Source organism: Silurus aristotelis (assembly GCF_946808225.1).
Source record: "Silurus aristotelis genome assembly, chromosome: 14".
In the NCBI taxonomy this organism is placed as follows: Eukaryota; Metazoa; Chordata; class Actinopteri; order Siluriformes; family Siluridae; genus Silurus; species Silurus aristotelis.
This window is the reverse complement of record NC_139587.1, coordinates 1,426,679-1,449,777: the sequence shown is the minus strand read 5'-3', so window position 1 is coordinate 1,449,777 and position 23,099 is coordinate 1,426,679. Positions and strand designations below refer to the sequence as shown.

The window sequence follows — 23,099 nt, the reverse complement described above, 5'->3', positions numbered from 1 at the left end:
GTGTTCAAGCCCCAGTTTTGCCAAGCTGCCACTCTTGGGCCTCCAAGCAAGGCCCTTAACCCAATTGCTGCTTAGTTTTATGAATGAGATTAAAAAATGGAAGTATTTCTGAATAAGAGCATCTGCCAAACGCCACAAATGGGAACGTGTACAACTCTGCTAGGTTCTAAGTGTAAAATTGTTTGTTTGACACAGGTCTGCCTGTCAAACAAAGCACAGAGGACAGAGGACTAAGGGCCTTGCACAGGAGTCTAAGAGTCCCAGACCTATCGATTAGCAACCCCAGAACCTCAGCATCTCTCTCTACATCCTTTATCCTCATTTCCAACTCTGATTAACCACATAAATTGCTGTGGCTGGGATTTGAACTCCTTTCCATCCAAATTCCAATGCCTTACCCACTAAGCTACCACTTCAAACATTATATTGAGGTTTACATTTATGGCAACAACAAAAAAGCAAAAAAGGGCCTTTCTCAAGGGCCCAGCAGTGGCAGCTTGGTGGGTCTGGGATTTTAAATTGTGACCTTCCAATCCAAAGTCTAATACCTTAAACCACAGTGCTCTTACACACCACCACTCAGTACCAGAATCATTGTTCGAAACTGGATGTTTTGTCTGCCCTGCTGCCACCACTGCCAATTAACACACTGAATGATGATCAAACTTAACTTTTAATGCTTAAACATTTCCAGAGTTTCACCAAAGGGTCTGAAACCAAGTCAAGATGGAGTGTAAATAAAAGCGATACCAGAAGTCAAGATCAAAACCGAAATCCACAAAGACCAAATCTTGGTTTTAACTAGTTACCTTTATTTATGAATTGTGCCAGGAATATCGTTTGAGACAAGCCCAAGTACAATCCACAGTACCTCCTCTTACAATCCACAGTACCTCCTCGTACAAGCCACAGTACCTCGTACAATCCACAGTACCTCCTCGTTCAAGCCACAGTACCTCCTCGTACAACCCACATTACCTTCTTGTACAACCCACAGTTTCTCCTCGTACAATCCACAGTACCTTGTACAATCCACAGTACCTCCTCGTACAATCCACAGTACCTCGTACAATCCACAGTACCTCCTCGTACAATCCACAGTACCTCCTCGTACAAGCCACAGTACCTCGTACAATCCACAGTACCTCCTCGTACAAGCCACAGTACCTCGTACAATCCACAGTACCTCGTACAATCCACAGTACCTCCTCGTACAAGCCACAGTACCTCGTACAATCCAAAGTACCTCGTACAATCCACAGTACCTCCTCGTACAAGCCACAGTACCTCGTACAATCCACAGTACCTCCTCGTACAAGCCACAGTACCTCGTACAATCCACAGTACCTCCTTGTACAAGCCACAGTACCTTGTACAATCCACAGTACCTCGTACAATCCACAGTACCTTCTCGTACAAGCCACAGTACCTCGTACAATCCACAGTACCTCCTCGTACAAGCCACAGTACCTCGTACAATCCACAGTACCTCCTCGTACAATCCACAGTACCTTGTACAATCCACAGTACCTCCTCGTACAATCCACAGTACCTCCTCGTACAAGCCACAGAACCTCGTACAATCCACAGTACCTCCTCGTACAAGCCACAGTACCTCGTACAATCCACAGTACCTCCTCGTACAAGCCACAGTACCTCGTACAATCCACAGTACCTCCTCGTACAATCCACAGTACCTCCTCGTACAAGCCACAGTACCTCGTACAATCCACATTACCTCCTCGTACAACCAACAGTACCTCATACAACCCACAGTACCTCCTTGTACAATCCACAGTACCTCCTCGTACAATCCACAGTACCTCCTCGTACAATCCACAGTACCTCCTCGTACAACCCACAGTACCTCGTACAACCCACACCAGTTCAAATCTTGTGGTTGCATGTTCAAATAATTTTGAGGTCATGAAAAGTGATCTCCTTCTTGCTTGACTCGTTTATTTGTGTTAAAGAAAACTTTATTGATCCCACATGGAAATTTAAATTCCAGTTGCTCAAGGACTCAAGAGTGACGAGTCCCGTTTTAGTACCTACTTTTTTATGAATTCCCTCTGAGATAAATGAAGTGATCTATCTCAATCTTTCTATCCTACAGAACTACGCTTTGCTTTCTGTCAATGCTTCCTCTGAAGAACTGATGGACTGAAGGTGATGATTCCTGGATCTTGCCTGGGATCTAATCAGCTAAATAATGAGTAAATAAATAATGTTTCCTGACAATTTTACTTCACACGTCTTACACATTCCAAACGTTTCCTACGGCTCTTCCACAGAGATGTTTTGCCGCATCCAGAGCGCTTGATGACGTGTGATCTAGGCCTTTCTGTTCATATCGCTGACTCGTGAATTCTGCAACATATTCAGGACGAACAACATTGTGGTCCCTGAGGAAGCTTAGAAAGTGTGGGCAGAGGAAGCTTATCTTTTACTGAGGCTGAGAATGCTGGAGCAGTTAATTGACAGACAGAGTGCACAAGAGAGAGAGAGAGAGAGAGAGAGAGAGAGAGAGAGAGAGAGAGAGAGAGAGAGAGAGAGAGAGAAGAGAAAAAGATAGATAGAGAGAGAGAATAGCCATGTAAGAGAAAGAGGGAGGGGATGTGCATGTGAGAGCTTGCATGAGATCAAGCGAGGGAGGGAGACGGAGAGAAAGAGCGAGTGAGGGAGAAAGAGAGAGAGAGAGCAGGAGGGAGGGCGATACATGTTCTCTCCGTTCGCTCCGATCGCTCCTGTCTCCCGGTGTCGAATCGAAAAGGGAGAATTTTTGCAGGACCCCAGCAAGCAGGGGAGGACGAGGACAACTGTGAGGATTATTTCCTGCAAAAAACATCACCTCGGCTTGTGGATACTGAGCATCTGTGGAGCGTTTGTGTGTGTGTGTGTGTGTGTGTGTGTGTGTGTGTGTTTATGTGTGTGTGTGTTCCCCATCCTGAAGTTATACAGGATGCAAGCGGGGGATGAACAGAACGTGGCACGGCAGGATCCTTAGAGGCAGGAACACCGGCTCTGCTTCCAGCCACTGACGAGAGCATCAGGACCGCTCTCTCTTTCTCTCTCTCTCTCTCTCTCTCTCTCTCTCTCTCTCTCTCTCTCTCTCTCTCTCTCTCTCTATCACTCTCTCTCTCTTTTCTCATTTCTATCTCTCTCTCCTTCTCTCTCTTTACCCCTCTGTCCCTATTTTTTCTTTCTGTTTGCTTCGTTCGAATACGCTCCGGAATACGGCAGACGGACAAGGGGAACAATTTATCACACCATCCTAAAGAGGACACGAAACGAGGATTTTACCCCAAGACACGATCTCAGGAGAGACTTTAAGATTTTTTTTTGTCTCCGGTGAAGCATTTGCTTTTCTACTGGTTGTGGATGTTGCATGGAACCTTGGAAAAGCTTCTGCAGGTAAGATTGATGGTGATTAATGTGTGTGTGTGTGTGTGTGTGTGTGTGTGTGTGTGTGTGTGTGTGTGTGTGTGTGTGTGTGTGTGTGTGTGAGTTGATAAAGCTGTGATTTCAAGCACTAAACAGGAAAGACAAGACAAAATGGATTAGAGACAAGACATTGGAATAGAATTCCAGTGAGCTCCTCCCGTTCCTCTTATTACATAAAGTTGTCGTCTTGGTCCATTTTTCTTGTGTGTGTCTAATAGATGTTTAGATCCCAGGCTGAAATCTGCTCATTCTCGTTCCTGTTCTCCTCCATGAAACATTTAAAATCAGAGATGGTCATGGGATTGTATTGGAATATGAATCACTTTGGGTTATTTCTCCTCCTGACGCCTTGGCAGCTGAGAGGACTTTATCTTTCCGTCCTCCTTTTTTTGAAACATTCCTGCGTTGCCTACATTTACATGTGCATTTGTGTGTGTGTGTGTGTGTGTGTGTGTGTGTGTGTGTGTGTGTGTGTGTGTGTGTGTGAGCAAGAGTGTGTAAGTGGGCTGAAATCGATAACACTTGACAAGGAGGGTTTTATAGAAGGCGTGTCCGCACTGTTACTGGCGCTCGAGAGACGAGTCCGCATCCATCTCGTATCCAGCTGAAGGACAAACTCTTCTCGCTGGGTGTGAGCGTCCTGCAGTTCCTTTTCTCACCCTCTTCCTCCACACTGGTCAAGTGCTGCCTTCTGAAAAAAAAAAAGAATAAAGTCCTAAATGAAATATTCACCACGGCATGCACATCCTGTCCATGCTGAAATATTTACAATTATTAAATAATAGATGAAGTCAGCGACTCAGTTTTTTCCTTTTTTGCATCCATATAAATGACCACTAGATGACTTTGCTGGTCGATGTGCAGCGCTCCCCTTGATAAGACACTCGCTAAGGGACCCTACAGAGACTGCAGCTGGGGAAAAGAGGTTTCTTTGTAGTTTTTGCAATACGGCTTTAATTCAAAGTCATAAATCTGAGCGAGATATTGCGACTGCTATGAAGGTTTAATGTCCTGCTTTTCTTTATTTTAGTCTTCAGCACTTTGGTGCAGAGTCATTTTTTTTCTCTCCCAGATATAAACATTATCTTGCCGAGACCTCCGTCTGTGTGTGATACGGCCGAGATCTGTGAATTCTCAGCCTTTTGATGATTTATTGAACTCTAAGTCAACAGCATTCGATAGATGCTCTGGGGTTTTTTAGGCTAGAAGCTGATCTAGATTCAGCTGAGGTCTCGTGCTGGAAGACGCATTCCTTTATAGGGCGATCCTTATCTTCCTCACTTTCAGACAAATGAGCCTGGTTTCTTTGTTTGTCTTTTATTCTGATCTGTTCATGAAAAGGAGGGTTTAATATGAATATGTGTCACCTGAAAACACCAAAGCCTTTGCGTTGCCTTGCTGATATTTTGCTTCTTGAATCAATGCAATCGGAAAGTCTGTCTAAAACCAGTTTCAGTGATGAGCTCCATTTCATTACTTTCTTTAGAATAACTGTATTTCCATTTTCTCTGTCAAAACTGGAGCACTGGATGAAGAAAGTATTCACTTCCTGTATGTGATGTTTAATCAAACATAACCACCGAATAAACTCATGTGGAGAAACTGCAGCAGAACCATCATGGTGTATGAATCGGGTTGCACCTTCTGATCTTTTAACGTTTTATTAAAGCTACATTCCAAAATGTTCTCCAGTCCTAAGTCCTGCGAGATCCTTATTCTGATGAACACCTCTAACCTCAACCAGAAGACCTAGAAAATTGATAATGGTTTGTTTGTTGGTGAATCCAGAACCAATCCAGGGAATACTACAAACAAGGCAGGTATACATTCCATAACATTTACACTGATCAGGTATGACATTAGAACATTCTGAGTGGTGAAGTGAAGAACACTGATGATCTCTTCATCACCTGTTAGTGGGTGGATTTATTTATTAGGCAGCAGGTGAACATTCTGTCCTCAAAGTTGATGTTAGAAGCAGGGAAAATGGACGTAAGGATTTAAGCAAATTTGACAAATTGGGACGTCTAGACGACTGGGTCAGAGCATCTCCAAAACTGCAGCTCTTGTAGGATGTTCCTGGTCTGCAGTGGTCAGAATCTATCAAAAGTGCTCCAAGGAAGGAACAGTGGTGAACCGGTGACAGGGTCATGGAGGATGAGGATCATTGATGCATGTGAGGAGTGAAGGCTGGACGTGTGGTCCGATCCAACAGACGAGTTCCTGTAGCTCAAACTGCTGAAGAAGTTCATGTTGTTACTGATTGATGAGTCACAACTGTTTTAGCAGCAAAAGGGGACCAACAGAATGTTAGGAAGGTGGTCATAATGTTATGGTTATTGGTGTATCCTTAGGTCTAAGTGGGGGGAGATCCAAATTCATCAAATTATAGATCCTGATGTTTTGAGCAGATTGTGTTCCCAGCTCACTTCATGCTATGGAAAGACTCCGGATCCACCTCCACGTAAACCATGACAAAGCACTAAATTTGGTGACCTGAAGCAAAGAAACTCGACACATGTAAACATTATAATCGTCCTTCTAAAGCACAACAGCTCCATATGTTAAATGTGCCAAAATGCAAGGCCTCGAGCCCTGGATGTTCTGAGACTTTGAAAAAAGGAGGAGTAAGGAGAACTCTTCACACTGTTGGGGTTTGTTAATGCAGATCCAGTTCCATTTGAACTAATAATTTTTTTTTCAGGATGGCATGTGATAGTCTCCAAGAATATCGAGTTACGAATCATCCTCTTTTTCCACCGTCTTTACTGTAAGTGTCCAAGTGTATGAGATGCAATCGAATTCTTTCTTCCAAAGGTGAAACAGGACGTACGCTGCATTAGGCTAAATCAACCGAGAGTGGTACGCAGCTGCGCCAGATGGTGTCTCCGTGTCCTGTTGGTGGGGCACCTGGGAAAATGTGACACTTTAGACATGTCCATGATTGATGTGTTTGTGTAAAACGACGATGACTCTGAAATCTTCAGAGATTGTGCCGTATTATTTGACTTTAATATCCTACAATCGGATTAATGGACACGGCAGAAGCAGATGTCATATCCCATTCACCGGTCAGTTAAATACCTCGGCCACATCATATTTTATTCATGTTGCCACACAAAATGTCAAATCCTCCACTGATTCTTAGGTGTGCACTTGTTTTGTTTAGTTTCTTTCTTTTAAAACCCAAAACATGTTCTGAAAATGCAGCTGGGATGATCTTCCACATGGCTTCCACCACAAGGAGGTGCAGTTTGTCCTATGGATGAATTAAAGGTCATTTAAAACAGAACAGCAGAAGAAAAAGTGTGTGTGAGAGAGAGAGAGAGAGAGAGAGAGAGAGAGAGAGAGAGAGAGAGAGAGAGAGAGAGAGAGAGAGAAGAGAGAGAGAGAGAGAGAGAGGGAGAGATGGAGGGAGAGGGAGGGAGTCATCAGCATAATGTGTTGAGAAGATGTCAAGATAAAGAAAGCCTTGGCTCTTAGCACTTAGCAGAAATATCTTAGCGGAACATCACAGTGATTATTCTGCTCAAGCTCCGAAGTCCAAATCTGTGAAACCGAATCTATGAAAACGCTTCAACATTGCATTTAACAAAAACACATGTAATGGTTAATTTACTACTTATGGAAGGAGTCTCCACTGTCAGCTCTTTCAAACCATCAGAGGTAAAGGTTTAACGTTATATTTTCTGGTATGGGGAAGTGGTTGCACAGTGGTTAAGGCTCTGGGGTACAAATTAGAAGGTTGGGGGTTTAAGCCCAGGTATTGACAAGTTGCCACTCTTGGGGCCCTTTAGCACGGGCCCTTACGCCTATGTTCTCCAGAAGCTTACCTTTTTGCATATTTTGGTTAAATTGAACTACAATAGAGAGGAGACACCGAGACGCTGGTGAGGGAACGACTGTTTATAGCTGCAATAACGTGTAAACAGGAACAAACCTCGTCAACTGTAACCAGATCGTCTCCTACGAATTGCACACGTGCTTCACTCCTACATAACTTGCATAACGTGGTTTTAAAACCCGTTTACGACCCGATCGTGTGTTTAAAATGTGTTTTCAGCGCTTTATTATAATGTGGATAAATCGAATGTCATTGATTTGAAACAGAAGCCTTTGCCATATTAATAAACTTCATCCATGAATGTTTCACTCCATCGGTTTGGCTTTTCGTTCCATTTTCACCTCTCGGATATGACCTGCTAATGTGATTCAGTTCCTCGCCGTTCATCTGAGTAGACCACAACTCATTCTGCTCAAGCCACAAGGACATAATTGCACCGTAGAAAAACACTCGATACCATCAGTGTGCTAGCTTAGCACAAAGAAAAAACTCCACTTATTCTTGAATTTAACACACACTCAAGTTAATGAGTTTATTTATTGTCAATGCAGCATCGACAAGCTCTTACACACTGTCACTGACTTTTGCCTCGTTTATTGTCTTCAGAAATGATGAAGCCGAGCTTCCCCCTAAACAAACTCACACAGGGTAAATACTTAATGCATTTCCTGGATGTGAAGTCTTAACTGGCTAGACACACAGCTTGCAGGCATACGGTCAGAGTGTCCATTAAGAGGCTAAAATAATCAATCAGCTCTTACTCTTCTGTTCACGTTGGCTTTCAGCATGTTGAACCGATGCTCTTTTGCGGCCTCGTGACGGTGTCTGGAAGGTTCCTGTCGCAAGGCTTGGCACCGTGTGCCTTGCTGATCGGATCATTAGTGTGTATCAGGGTGATGTTGGCTTGGCAAGGGCATCCTCTAATGACTGCCTCGACTCTAATGACTGCCAAGCTAAATAAGAGAAAATAGATCTAATTCAGACTGACTAGCGTAGCTTGTTGATGGTATCCAGCAGGCAAGACCTTGGACATGAATGCACAGTTTGAAGGTCTTGTGTTTAAATATTTGTCAATTAATTTGTGTCCGTTTGGGGAATCCGTCGCAAGCATTTCTTGCCGTTTTTCTGATGCGCAAGTTCACAACGACAAGCTGACGAGCAAAGTTTTGTTTTTTTTATTCAGCAAAATTCCCAGCATTCCACCATATCGAGACTTTTTGCCTTGTCATAATTACCCTTTAATATTGGCATAATATTGTGCAATTGCATTTTTTTCATAATTGTAATATTGTACAACTGCGACCTTTGAACAAGAAGGTGAAGAAGAATAAGAAGAGGTAAAATGTTTACACACATCGTTTGTAGATAAAAATTCAAACATCAGAGTTACGGCATTAAAAAACAAAAGAAATGGCAAAAATGACCAAAAATTCACACTTGCATGATATTAACTTCCCGCTGTAGTACCTGTCTGGCAGAATAAAGCTTCACTACTGCTACACAATTCATTTCACTTAATATATAACTTAATATGTATATTTATTTCAAGTTCATATATATTTTTATTTTACTTTAACCTTGACTTTGATTTTACTGTGAGCAACTGCAAACCAACAATTTCCTTATGGCATCAATAAAATATTCTGATGTATAATTTACACTGTTGTGTTTTTGTCTACTTTAACATTCTACTTGTTTACTGTAGCTTTCAGCAGTTAAAAGCAAAAAGCAAGTCCTTTAATTAAAATGGCCCAAGAGTCATTACCTGGCGGGGGTCAATTAACATGCTGAATGCGTTGAACGACGGCAATCTATAATCATAAAACGGGAAAACAAGCAAACGTCTAAATCATGGAAGCACAGACGGAGAAACGATGCTTAGATGTGCACCATTACAATCAGCAAGACTTCACAAAATAATAGATAGACACAAGTTCAGGAACCAGGGGACACGCCGAGGACAAAGCAAAGACGCAAAACAAAGTAATGAAGTCGGTTAGATCAAGTTCAAGAGTCGAGACCTTGTATAGGGGTATTAAAGTTCCAGACCCATGTTCCCTCTGCTACAAGCTTCCTGGCCTTATTGTGAACTAACTCTTTGGTATTTAATGTCTAAGAGATTGTTGTCCAAGGATTTACACTTGCCCACTTTGTATGGAATATGTTTTCCTCGCAGGCATGGCAGAAGCATATTTATTTTGAAGAATACACAGTTAAATATTGCGCTTGAACATTTAGTCTTAGCCAAAATGTCCTAAAGGCAGCACGGATGCTCTTATTAAAACTCAGCTGAAGTTTCACAGCAGTCCCGAGTGTGCAGCAATACAAATACTTCAAAACCAATAGAGGGCTTCACAGAAGGCTTAAAAATATTTTCTCATGGTGCTTTATCTATTCCAGGCTTTCTGCAGCATATCTGCGAATGCAATTCAAGGTCAGAATCTTTTCTCAGACTCACTACTCCCCCTGTACTTCCTATAAATACATAACACACTCCAAAATCACCTCACTTTATAGAGAAATGTATCATCTATATCGGCTATCTTTGGCCTGCTCGAGGCTTTATCACGCCAAATTGATTTCTCTTCGCTACTGGCAAGTCAAGGACTCTCAATTAAATGAAAGAATCTCGGCACATGGTTGAGAACAAAACCTTTTACCCAAAGCAGAACTTTGTCATGCACTGTTGAAACGAAGACAAAAAATAAATAAATCTTAAATTTACATTCTACGAGCAGAAATAACAGGCTGGGTGGTACTGCAGTTCAGGGCTGGAGTTAGAGGACAGAGGGCATTATGGGCCAGATTAAACAAGGATGGGGTACATCAGGAGAAATGGAGAATGGCAGTAAACCTGACACCAGGTCTCGATTGGAAAATAGCACTCTGAAGAGCTCTGGGTAGAACTTTGTAGATATTTAAGGACACACCAATGGAGTGTTTGTCTATGTGGCTTGCAAGAATGTAAGTATGGTGGACAGCAGGGAGGTTCATTTACATTTACAGAATTTGGCAGATATCCTTTGTCCAGAGTTACTTACAATTTGTTTGTTTATAAAGCTGAGCAGCTGAGAGTCAGTGGCAGCTTGGTGGTTGTGGGATTTTAACTCACAATGTTCTTATTCAGATGCTGACCCTCATTTGGTCCTTAATCTTGTCATAAACTTGCTGGAAAACTTTGCACTCAATACATAAAAATGTTGGATTCATTTCATTCATCCAGCTTCCAAACAAATGCATTAACCAGCTTCGAATCAATTGAAAGGTTCTCCACTTGAACTTCAGAATATGTTTGGCTGCTGCGAACATCCTTATCGATTTCATAAATAATAACCGGCTTGTACTCTGAATTCCGCTGCTATGTGCAGAAATGCGTTCCGGTATTTCCGTGGTGAATTTAATGACCTGGTTGTTCCGAAGAGGCCTTCACTGCTCGAGCTTTGCCACAACAATTAGCGTAGAATGGACGGCAAATGAGCAGTTTACCGTTTAATTCAATAATAAAAAAAACTCACAAATTGTTAAGCTAGTCCTCTGGTGTTTGTTGGATTAGCATCATTTCATGGTTAATCGCTGATGCTATTAATGGACCCAAATAATGGCTATGGGGTTTAACAGCTATCCTCTAATTAGTGCTATGAGTATTAGAAGAAAATGTAATTAGTTTCTAATCATTTCATGTTTTTGAAAAATCAATGGAGCGTTCAGAAGTTAAAGCAAATCTGATTTGCTTCTCCAAATTATGCTACTTTGCAAGCACATCTCAGTCATCCATATTATATCCCAATGTTCCAGTGGTTTCCAGTCGAGTCTTCTGAGCCATTTCAAAGAGTGTGTTCAATCTTATCTTTAGAGCAGAATAAAGAAATTCTCCCCATATTAGTTTTATATTTAATGTGGATGATTTGTGAGGAAATGAGCTTGTCTGAGCAGTTTTATCCGAGTCAGCAGTGTATAATGGCCTGAACAGTCTGGTTTCCTCAACAATTTTTACTTTAGGTAATAAATATAAAGCGACAAAAACTTACTGAACAATCTGAGATGTAAAATCCATTAAAAGCTCTTACCATTGTTTCAGATAAAAGTTACATCTTCCTGCTTTTATTCATTCAATATATAAACTCAATGGAGATGGAAAGTATTGGGACACTTGACTTTTCCTGTCATTTGTGGTTCTTTTCCAAACTCGTAACACAAAGTTGGAAGCACACAATTTTATCAGGCATCTTTGGATGCGTTTGCATGAAATATTCCCTTCAAGTGAACTAGGAGACCCACACCAGTTCCAGCTTGGCCTGTGCACAATGGAGATCTATGAAGATCTGCTCTACATTTGAAAGTTGAGCTTGAAACCCTATTAAATGTGAACCCTTTTTATGAATGTAAATGCTGCCTGTACCCCAGGTCTCCTCCTCTTCTCACCTATCTGACTTACTTACCTACTTACACCGTTGTAGCTCAATAAATCTGCATCATCTCTATAAAATCTAGTGGAACATCTTTCAAAAGAATGGCTTATTATAAGATTAAACAGGGACTGAATGTGGAATGTTCAAAAAAGAGCACATGCCTTTTAAATCCCTTACAATACCTTTATAACTTACTGTCTATGTCATGTATATGTTGAACAATGCTCATATAGGTGTTATTTAGCCTTATAAGCACTATTCTATCTCTGGGGTTGAGTGTTGTGTTCATCAAAATGGACAAAAGCTAGCTTTATATCAGGTGAGACCCATTGGATTATTAATGCAAGTTAAATTCAGTTGTCACCGAATGATTATGTAAGTGTTATGGCGCCTTATAAGCAGTACTCTAACGAAGGGACAGTGATCATTTTTAAATATGCATTATGTACATCTCAAATGAGCAAAACAGCTTAATGGAATGTGACACCTTAAAAGAATTGGAAATAATGAAAGGTTTAAGCAGGTGTTATGTAGCATTATAAGCACTACTTCTGGGTTACTGAACTGATACTGTGCTGTTGTGCCGTCGCTGGCAGTATTTCTGGATAAGACATGTCCTTCACGTCATTGTGTTGACAGTTGACTCCTTTATCAGTGACAATGACACTGAAGTCGGAGAGAAATCAGTGTTTTCTATTAATAGCCACACACACACACACACGCACACACACACACACACACACACACACACACACACACACACACACACACACACACACACCCATGGGCAGATGAGAGAATGGCAGCTTCATGTCTGCGGCTGTTCGATAAGAGCTGCTGTCTGTCCTAACCCCCTTAGAAATGCCACATTCTGACCACAGCTTCGAGGCAGCGAGGCAGCAGCTGCCCGCGGCCCCGTTATCCCCGTCTACCCGCCGTCCTCCCCTCAGCTTGGCCCCGAGGCCTTAAGTCGTCACTCGGCTGCACTTTGGCTGATTTATAATCCAGCACCGTTCTGGCATCCAAGGCTAAGAATTACACATGTCGGCAATGAGAGCAGCACTTGCTCACATCGAGGTAAAGGTCATCATTCAGATGCTCCGGCTTTGTTCAGAGGACCTTACAGACAAACAGAAGATTAACATCCGGCGTGCATCCCAACGCCTAATTCTCTTCCCATCATAACCACACGCGTGAGTAGATTCTAAAACGCACCGATGCACGTGGCTGAGGGCTGCAGACGGAGAGCTGACAAACATCCGCACACAAACCGCTCACTGACCATGACCTTTCTGCTTCAAGATTCCCTGAACTGCTTTGGACCAAAGTCTGAACACGATTCCAGTTTTAATTATTATGAAAAAGAAACACTGTCGTTTTGAACAAACCTTTCATTCAGTGTTTCAGAGTTAATTCTTTAATCCCCAAATCTCTCATCTCTAATCCCTTATCGCTAAACTATCAGGCGCTGATACTTCCACAGTGTGGCATGTTACTGAGACTGAACAATTCTCTTATATATTCCCTTGTTTATTTGTTTTTCTTTCTTTCTTTCTTTCTTTCTTTCTTTCTTTCTTTCTTTCTTTCTTTCTTTCTTTCTTTCTTTCTTTCTTTCTTTCTTTCTACAACCTTATTTGGTAAATTTACACCTATCAACATATTCAAATACGTATTCCAGGCAGACGTAAGTCATGCAAAGGCATATCAAGTGGCTTGGCATCTTCATTACTGTGTAATACAGTGTAATGACAGAGTTATTAGTTTCCTTTGGATCTGAAATCAAGCATATTTGTTTCTTGCTTATGTTCATTTTATGAACGCTTATGACAATGTTACAACACTGTAATGACACTTTTGTTGGCTATCTGATGTCATTTCAGAACCATATATGATATGACATATTGAAGACAGATAATGTTGTAAGTTAATGGCAGTTATGACATTGGAAGTGACAAACGCAATCATTACAGCTTATAACAGTTCCTTATGCAGGCTTATGTCTCATGTGTGTACAGGAAGCTTTCATGGGTAATAGGTCAAACTGTGATTATAATTCATGATTCCCTAATCTCCTGATATTATGGCATTTTTTGAAGACTTGTTCTGTCCATATTTTTTATATAATAAACCAGCCATTATGGTTGCACAAGTCAGTGCACTCTTAGTGCCGGTCTCAAGCTCAGATAAATGGGAAGGGTTGCGTTATGAAGGGCATCCAGCGTAAAATGTGCCAAATCAAACACGCGGATCACATCAATGACCACCACAGGTATCGTTAACAACAGGGTGCTGGTGGAAATTGGGCTACTGTTGGCTGAAAGTGAAGAAAGAGAGGAGGAAGATGTCTACAGAAACAGCAGGGAAAGGAGAAGTGAAGGAGAGTGGAGGTTCGGGTTGGTACTGGTAAAGGGAGAGAGAGAGAGCTGATATGAAGAAAAAAAGGTAGATATGTTGTGTCTTCAGGAGACCAAATGGAATTGGAGTAACATTGGAGGTGTTTAAACTGTTCTATTATGGTGTGGGGGGGATTTTGAAGGAAAAGTACAGTAAGAGTGTGGAGGTGAAGAGAGTTTCTGATAGGGTGATGAACGTAAAGCTGGAGGTTAAAGGAGTTATAATAAATGTCATCAGTGCCTTTGCAGGAGTACAAGGAGATGCGGCAGCAGGTACAGAGGGATTTGGCTAAAACAAAGGAAAAGGCATTTGAGGAGCTGTAGGAGAAGTTGAACACTTAGAAAGGAGAAAAGGATTAATACCGATTGTCCAGGCAGAGGGACCGATCTGGGAAGGATGTTTGCAAGTTTGAGCAATAAATGTGCAGACCTGCAGTAACTAGGAGGTGGAGCTGGAGGTAGCAGAGCTGAAGATGTTGAGATGTTCATTGGGAGTGACGACGATGGACAGGATTAGAAATGAGTTTATTAGAGGGACAGTGCATGTAGGACGTTTTGGTGACAAGGTGAGGGAGGTGAGATTGAGATGGTTTGGACATGTGCAGAGGAGGGACATGGGGTATATCAGTAGGAGAATGCTGAGGATGAAGACACCAAAAAGGAGGAAAATAGGAAGATCAAGGAGGAGGTTTATGGATGTGGTGAGGGAAGACATGCAGGTAGTTGGGTTGACAGAGGCAGATGTAGAGGACAGGGGGGTGTGGAGACGGATCATGCGCTTTGCCGAAAGAAGAAGAAGATCTTTTTAATATAATCTCGCATTTACATCATCACATGAAAAACCCACTGGATTACTTCCTTTCTAATTATATATATATATATATACTGTATATTTCAATAAAGCACATAATGTAGTTATTTTCCAATTCAAGACATTGATCAGCTTTAAAAATGATCCATCGGAAACGATCCTGCAGGAATGTAAAAAAAAAGAAAAAGAAACAGAAAAAAGGCCTTTCAACTCGTTTAATTGGACGTGGAGTGGCTTTGAGATTCGTCCTGCTGTTCGGAGTACTGGAGGTGGTCAGATATTGAAAAAATATGATTTGATTTCGATCCAGGTGGTCGTCTGGCATGATGTGAATTTTAAACTGAAGCACTCATGGCTCCCCTGGGTGTGGAGAGAAAGACAGAGGAGAGAGAGAGAGAGAGAGAGAGAGAGAGAGAGAGAGAGAGAGAGAGAGAGAGAGAGAGAGAGAGAGAGAGCATTCTGTGCAGTTAATTCCGAGAAGAAAAAGGAAAAAAATACGTGTTTAATGAATGCCAAGCAGACTTGATGAGTGATGTACGCATGGGAATGTTGAATGTGTGGGAGCGAGATGGAGTGAATGCACTGGTGCTCCATTTCTGTTCACGCCGTGATTGCGAGCGACACACCTACGCTGCCTTTCCCTTCTATTAATGCCTCGCTGTAATTTCATTCGGCGTGCTGAATATGTCGAGCCGAGGACGAGTTGTGTTTGCATTCAGAAAAAGACAGAAGGCTGAAACGTACACTCGTCAACATCGGCTCCGTGAGCAGAGCAAACACGTGAGGAGAAGTCGTATTACATATTTCATTTTTCAGGGCTGGAGGTGACCTTGAGCGGACCGTATCGGCGCTCTGACATCACATCGCAGCTTATGAACCTTTTCCATTAGGAAAGATGGAGCATCGGAACAGCAGATGAGCTGCAGGAGATCTTTGGATAAGGATCTACAGTGCATTATTCAGTTAATATTCATGCACGGAAAGTTCCTGGTATTCAGAATCAGTTTCAGCACATACTTGTATCATCTTTGCAAAACTTCATATACATAAAAAAAAACAACATGTGTGTATGTTGTATTTCACCACTCTAGAATAGCCTTTTGTTCTTGAGATCAAGATGCTTTAGATGCTTAATCACATTCTTTGAACCTGAAATAAACATTGGAAATGTTAAACATGCAATTAAAAAGTGTTTAGAATTTTTATTTGTTGTAACTTTTCTTTGCTATCAAATGCAGCATGAAACAACGGAAAATAAAATTATATGTAAATTAGTAAATACAATATCTGATCCAAAGTCCCCATGTGTTGTTATAACAAGCTCCAATCTTCTGGGAAGATGTTCCACTAGATTTGAGTGAAGATTTATTCAGCCACAGGTGTGTTAGTAAAGTCAGGTACTGATGTAGGTGAGGAGGTGAGGAGGTCTGGGGTCATGCAGTCAGCATTCATATTTATCACTAAGGTTTTCAATGGGGTTGAAGCTCTATAGCAGGAGATCTTCCATTTCAACCCACATAAAGCAGATCTTCATGGAGCTGGCTTTGTGCACATTGTCATGCCGGAACAGGTTTGGTTCTCCTGGTTAAAGTGAAGAGCCTGTATGATGGTATGCCTCCACATATTTGCTTTTGGGAAATAGTATTGAATTCATTTTCACACCATTTCTTTTTATCCTGGTTCTGTATCTGGTGCACTGACTCAACTCTTGTTCAGTAATTAGTAAGTGTACTTATGTTCTGTTAAATCTGTTCCGAACACATTTCTAACTCCCTCCTCTGCACTGAACACAGCTGTAGATATCTGCTCCTGCACTCTAGAGGGCAAAACTGCATTAAACTGTAGCAGGAATCTTTTTTATTTTTTGAACCGTTCTCTGAGGAACCTACTCTTCGTGTTATTATGTTAATAAATACCAAATAAATGCAGAAACACCAGTAAATAACAAAACACAATAACCGCTTCTGTCTGACAAAATGCTTGATTATTACCCATGAAGTTCTCTACAGCTTTTCTTCTTCTTGATGCTCTTCTGCAGCAATCGGTCAGCAGCAGCATTCCATCGCTCTCGCTGCGTCTCTGGGGAATTTCAGATTCTGCGTTATCTTGTCAATTAGAGTTTAGAAAGATAAAAACTGTGAGCCAAGAGCTTCCTTCCACACACACACACAGGAGATGCAAGCCTGCATCACACATCGCACTGATGACCACATTTCTATCTCTTGGACCATAAAACACCTCTCTTTTCAAAAAGTGGGTATAAATTATTCATGGCTCGGATGCGCTCGGCCCCGGATCAATGCCAGCTCAAAGACTGTGTTCAGTGGCATTTGATTCAAGGCCACATTTGATCACTTCCTTTCCAGGCTTCCTCTCGTTTTTGTTTCTGCTCAGAAAGATGCCATTATCTCCAGTTGTTTGTAAGCTGCTGTTAAACAAGTCAGCAAAACACACACACACACACACACACGCCATTTTTCAGAGCAACATTCTCAGCAAGTTCACAATTAGGTGTTAAGGGCCTTGTTTAAGGGCCCCATTTTGGCAGCACATTGGTGTGTGGTGTTTGGATTTAAACTCACAACCTTCTAATCCGATTCCTTTGATTCATATATAATGTGATTGGGGAGGTGGAATCTTGGTTGTTAAGGCTCTTGATTCAAAGGTTGTGAGATCAAATCCCAGCCACACCATTCTGCCACTTCTGCCAAAAGTTTACGGACACCTGGTTATAAGTACGGTATGTGTTTTTTGAGTATCACATTTCACATTTAGTGCTAATTTGCTTTTATAATTCCCTCCACTCTTCTGGGAAGATGTTCCACTAGATTTGTGAGTGTGCTTGTGGACATTTGTGTTCATCAGCCTCATGTGTGTTAGTAAAGTGTAAATATAGGTGATGTGAGGAGGCCTCGGGTGCAGTCAGTGTTCACATTCATTTCAAAGTTGTTCAGCGGGGATGAGCTCAGAGCTCTATAGCAGGTCACTCGAGATCTTCTGCTCCAAACCATGTAAACTAGATCTTCATGGAGCTGGATTTGTGCACAGGGGCATCGTCGTTCTGGAACATGTTTGGGTTTCCAAATTCAAGTGAACGTGAAATTTTATTATATACCGCATCTAAAGACATCTTTTAAAGTTGTATACCTTCAGCTTTGTGGAAACAGTTTGGAGAAGAACCACATATGGCAGGAAAGTTCAGGTGTCCCAATACTTTTGTGTATTAAAACTCTGACTGTAGGCACTGAGATTCCTTCCAAACGTGTTTAATTAATGTCTATATATTTTATATTCTTATCTTTATCACATCTAAGTAATTTTAAGCCAGAGACAAACAGATATATATATATATATAGAGAGAGAGAGAGAGAGAGAGAGAGAGAGAGAGAGAGAGAGACACAGAGAGAGAGAGAGAGAGAGAGAGAGAGAGAGAGAAAGAGAGAGAGAGAGAGAGAGAGAGAGAGAGAGAGAGAGAGAGAGAGAGAGAGAGAGGAAAAATTGGAAAAATCTGTGATGAATCATGGAGCCAGATGGATGCTGTTATACAAAAAAGGGTGGCGAGTAAAACAGAAAAAAGCCGGCATTTGATTCACCTCTTGTCTCGCCGGGAAAAAGGCTGCCAGAGAGTCGTGCATGACAATAAGCCAGCTTGTGCTGTGATCATATTAAATGAGGCTTGAAAGATGCCCGGATATTAGTGAGCGTTTGCTTTTCTGCACCGAGTCTGTCATGAGTCATTTCCACAGGCTCAAGACGGAGCGTTAACTTTGACGCACTTTGAGATTTACATTTTGAACTTGTTTTCGCCCTGCAAGACAACGGCTCCGGCTCGCTTAAGTGCTCGGCATCGTCTCTGCGTCGAAAAATTTGCGCTCGCCCTCTCTTTTAAATGAGTACTATTCTCAGCACCATGCCTGCCTGAGTGGAAAATATGACATTTATGATTCAGAGGGCATTAAAGAGCAGCGCTGAAATGCTCCACTTCTCCAAGAGCAAACGTTTTCTCCCTTCCGCTCTTCGGCACTTTGCGTCTCGCTCTTGTTCTCTCGTTCACTGAAAACCCAGATGGCCAGAGCAGATGCTCAAAACTCACTAAACAAGAACAGAGACCCTCTTCTTCCTTCTCCTTCTCCATCACAACTTCCTCCTTTATGTCTCTCCACTCAACTTTATGCAGTTGAGAGAGGAATTCTCCAGAAGGTGATTGGTTCAGCTCCATCATCGTGCTGTGATCCAGGCTAAGGTCAAGATGCTTCAGCTAAATTTAGATAAAAAGGTCCTCCATCAGTACAGGCAGAAAAAACAGAGCTCCAGTGTTTTTCTGTCGAGGTTGCAGATTTGGAGAATGCACCGACACTATTTACGCCTCATTAAAACCCAGCTAGTGCATATGAACAATTCTATTTGGGCGATTTGTATTCTGTAAATAGAAAACTGTCGCTCATTTCCATGAGGAAATTCAGAAAAAGTTGGCCGTGGTAAAAAAGTCTGAGACGCCACAATGGACTGATGGAATTAAGCATTCGGAACGACTAACAGTGTTTTTCGAAGGAAAATAATCCATGTGTGATGAAGCGGAGATCCATCGTGCCATCGTGATTATTTTCCCAGAACTGAGCATTCAGTGTTTTTCTCACTCATCTTGCATCTGTAGGTACATTTAACATCCACGAAACGAGTATAGGTTTGTTACGTTATGATGACACTGGAGACTTCTGGGATGGGTTTTCGATCTTCTGATGATGATAGTGATACAAACTTGTACGAAAAAAAGTAGAAAGACAAATGTAGCAGTGTATGCTCCGCCCACCATTCACGAACCTGCGCTTGTTCACGCCCTTTTTTTCACATGCATATATACTGTATTATTACGGTACTATACTTTGCTGTGTTTTGATAAATAATGTAATGGACTCAAGTCCTAAGTCTGGACTATCTTTAAAATGAATGAAGACATAAATAAATGCTGTAGTCAATTTAAATAGATGGCATGTGACAGACTTCTTTATTTAAAGCGAATTACAATTATCTCATTTATACCACTGAGGAGTTGAAGGCTGAGGGCCTCGCTCAAGGGCCTCCCAATCTTCTGATCAGAAATCCAACATCTTAGCCACTGAGCTACAGCTTTTTCAGAAAGGCGATCACATAGACCTGCACATACTGTATATCCCTCACACTGATTTATTTTCTTTTTATCCATTTCCCGTTATATTTAATTTTATATTAAGTTTATGAAGGTTCCATGATAATATTTCACATTAAAAATAAAATTCTATTCTGACATTTGAACTTAATTCGATTGCAAATTATTGTGAAGAAAAACATACAACCACCATTTTGTTCAGCTTCACCCAAAATAGGAGTAAAGAAGAGGTAAAGCAGTGTGTGTGTGTGTGTGTGTGTGTGTGTGTGTGTTTGTGTGTGTGTGTGTGTGTGTGTGGGTGATGAAGAGGACCATTAGTCAGAAATGGGTCACAGTCAGCCGAGGAGAGACAAGACACTTTCTCAGCAGAGGGACTACTTAACTGACCTCTATTCACTCCAAGCTCCGGTGTTTGCTTCCACATTGACCTGTGTCTGTTCCTGCCTCACCAAGTCTTGGTTCACTAACAGCAGGGGTGTGTGTGTGTGTGTGTGTGTGTGTGTGTGTGTGTGTGTGTGTGTGTGTGTGTGTGTGTGTGTGTGTGTGTGTCTGCTGGTTCTCCAACCGCCCACTGGTCATCTATTCTATCGAATCAAAATTGAAATCTGTGTATCTTGTCTAAAAAGGTGCTCCTTGTATTCCTCTAGGAGTTCCTCAACCTAACAGGTGGACAGATGACCTTCAGAAGGTCACACTTTTCACTTAACATCACCATCTGTAATGTTTTTTTATCTGATAAATTGCAAGAGAATGAAAATTGGAGCAGATAATTTTGGAACGTCTGTTTATAGCTGCTACAATGTGAGTAACACCAGAACGTTGTTTCTTGAGCTTCCACGAGATAAAATTTACCTAGAAATAGATGAATATTAATTTAACATAATTGCTGTGTTTTTTTTAAGATGTTTCCTGATTAATCCTGTTGCTGATTTGATTTGAAATTGAAGCCCTGTGTTTTATTAAGCATAGGAAAGAAAGTTAAAATTGTGTTCTATTTGTTTCTTACAAACTCGTTTGGCAGTTTGGTGATAAACTGAATAGTGCATTTTGACCATCTGGGGTTTGTTAATGAGCTTGAAGCCCTTCGTGCCATGAGAAACAACAGCATCTCCATCTGAGATTTCATCTCTCAGGGTTAATCCAATAATCCGACAAGCCTGGGAATAGGATTCGAAACTGTACCAACAAAAATCCATCAAACACATCCAATTATTTCAGGATACAAACAAACGCCTAAGACGCTTAACTTAAAAAAAAACAAAAAACTATATATTTTTTTACTTCAGAATTCTCTCCTGATTGTGATACGCCATCTGACGTTAGAACAGATACACAACATCTCGAGAGAAAGTTCGCTATTTACTCCTGCATGTCTCAGTTTTTCTTTTAAAAAAGTGGAAATTTATCCAAAGTAAAATCTCATTTATATTTTGATGTCGCGATATTACACACATTTCTAGAAAAGGGATGTTTATAGGTTTTCATTTACAACAAATATACATGTATAATAAATATATGAAATCTATCTATCTATCTATCTATCTATCTATCTATCTATCTATCTATCTATCTATCTATCTATCTATCTATCTATCTATCTATCTGTCTGTCTGTCTGTCTGTCTGTCTGTCTGTCTGTCTGTCTGTCTGTCTGTCTGTCTGTCTGTCTGTCTATTCGTCTATTCGTCTGTCCGCCTGTCCACCTATCTATCTATCTATCTATCTATCTATCTATCTATCTATCTATCTATCTATCTATCTATCTATCTATCTATCTATCTATCTATCTATCTATCTATCTATCTATCTATCTATCTATCTATCTATCAATTCATCCATTAATACATAAAATAATCTTTTACAGGTCGTTTTGAAAAAGAAATAAACGAGCGAAATATTGAATGAGCAGTAAATCAATTAAAATCTAAATCTGAATCGTCATCTAGAAGATCATTCAGAAAAATGTACAGTTTTTCTCCTGAATATTTGAATAAAACAGTGATCCAGGACAGAAATACAATCAAATAAAAGCCCACAAATGACAGCTGTTAAAGTTCCTGTGAACAGATTTGAATCTTCCGCCATAAACAATGTCAATAAAGAAGGCATGTTTTTAGCGTGTGATGTGATGCAGTACGGGGCTAAAAGAGCACGCACAGGTCTGGTCCGTCTGCAGGACCTTCTCTACTGAAGGCAATGTGAAGCAGGATGTAGAGCTTACAGGCCCATAGCAGCAACCTGAGTGAATCGTCACGCTCTGGAAACATACCCACCAGCCTGCAGACACTGGACCACATCCGACAAATCGCTGCCTCCCGCTAACCCAGTTTACTGTGCAGGAAAAAAAGCACTGACTGTTTCATCTCATTGTAACACACTGAATCAGTAGTGAGCAATTGCCAGGATTTGGTTTCTTTCTTTAATAAAATACCAGCACACGCAAAAAAAACAGCATCTCGTTTCAATTTCCACATGTTAAAGGGACATACGGTGCACAGCTCCAATGTCAGAAAGAAAAATGGAGCTCCAGCAGCGAGGCAGCACCGTGTCAGTGCTGTGTTTTGACAGCATCGGGTCACATAGTCAACAGGGAGACTAGAACAAAAAGTGGGCAGCTGCTCTACCGAGCCTGATGGCCGACTGTTTGGAACAGGTTTCTTCCCAGAACCTCACACATTCAGCAACATGACCAAACACATGGACTCACTGCTGCAAGAAATATGCCATGTCTGTCAGACAGCATTCCTCATGACCGGACAGAGTGCTGACCTCGTCTCATCATCTCATCATTTCCTCATCTCACTCTTCATCACTCGAAATACAAACACATTGCAGCTCCACAGAGTCTTCCGAAGATCATCCAAAGATCTGGGTGGTGGTTTGGCTGAATCACATGTCTTTATGCAAATAACTTATGCCTGAGTTCTCTGATCTGCATAATTAGTTTGTTATACTCTAAACATTCCACAATCCTGAGGAGAACAATCTATCTATCTATCTATCTATCTATCTATCTATCTATCTATCTATCTATCTATCTATCTATCTATCTA

At 41.3% G+C, this 23,099-nt stretch overlaps 1 protein-coding gene across 6 annotated transcripts in view; it reads left to right on the top strand.

The window, feature by feature from the left end:
• The first annotated feature begins 2,675 nt into the window (after positions 1 to 2,675).
• lingo2 (leucine rich repeat and Ig domain containing 2) overlaps positions 2,676 to 23,099 on the top strand; it is a 230,230-nt gene continuing 209,806 nt past the window's right edge. For all 6 annotated transcript variants that reach the window (XM_083559794.1, XM_083559792.1, XM_083559797.1 and 3 more), the window contains exon 1: positions 2,676 to 3,414. The gene's annotated coding sequence lies outside the window, so the exon portion shown is untranslated. The remainder of the gene's footprint in view (positions 3,415 to 23,099) is intronic.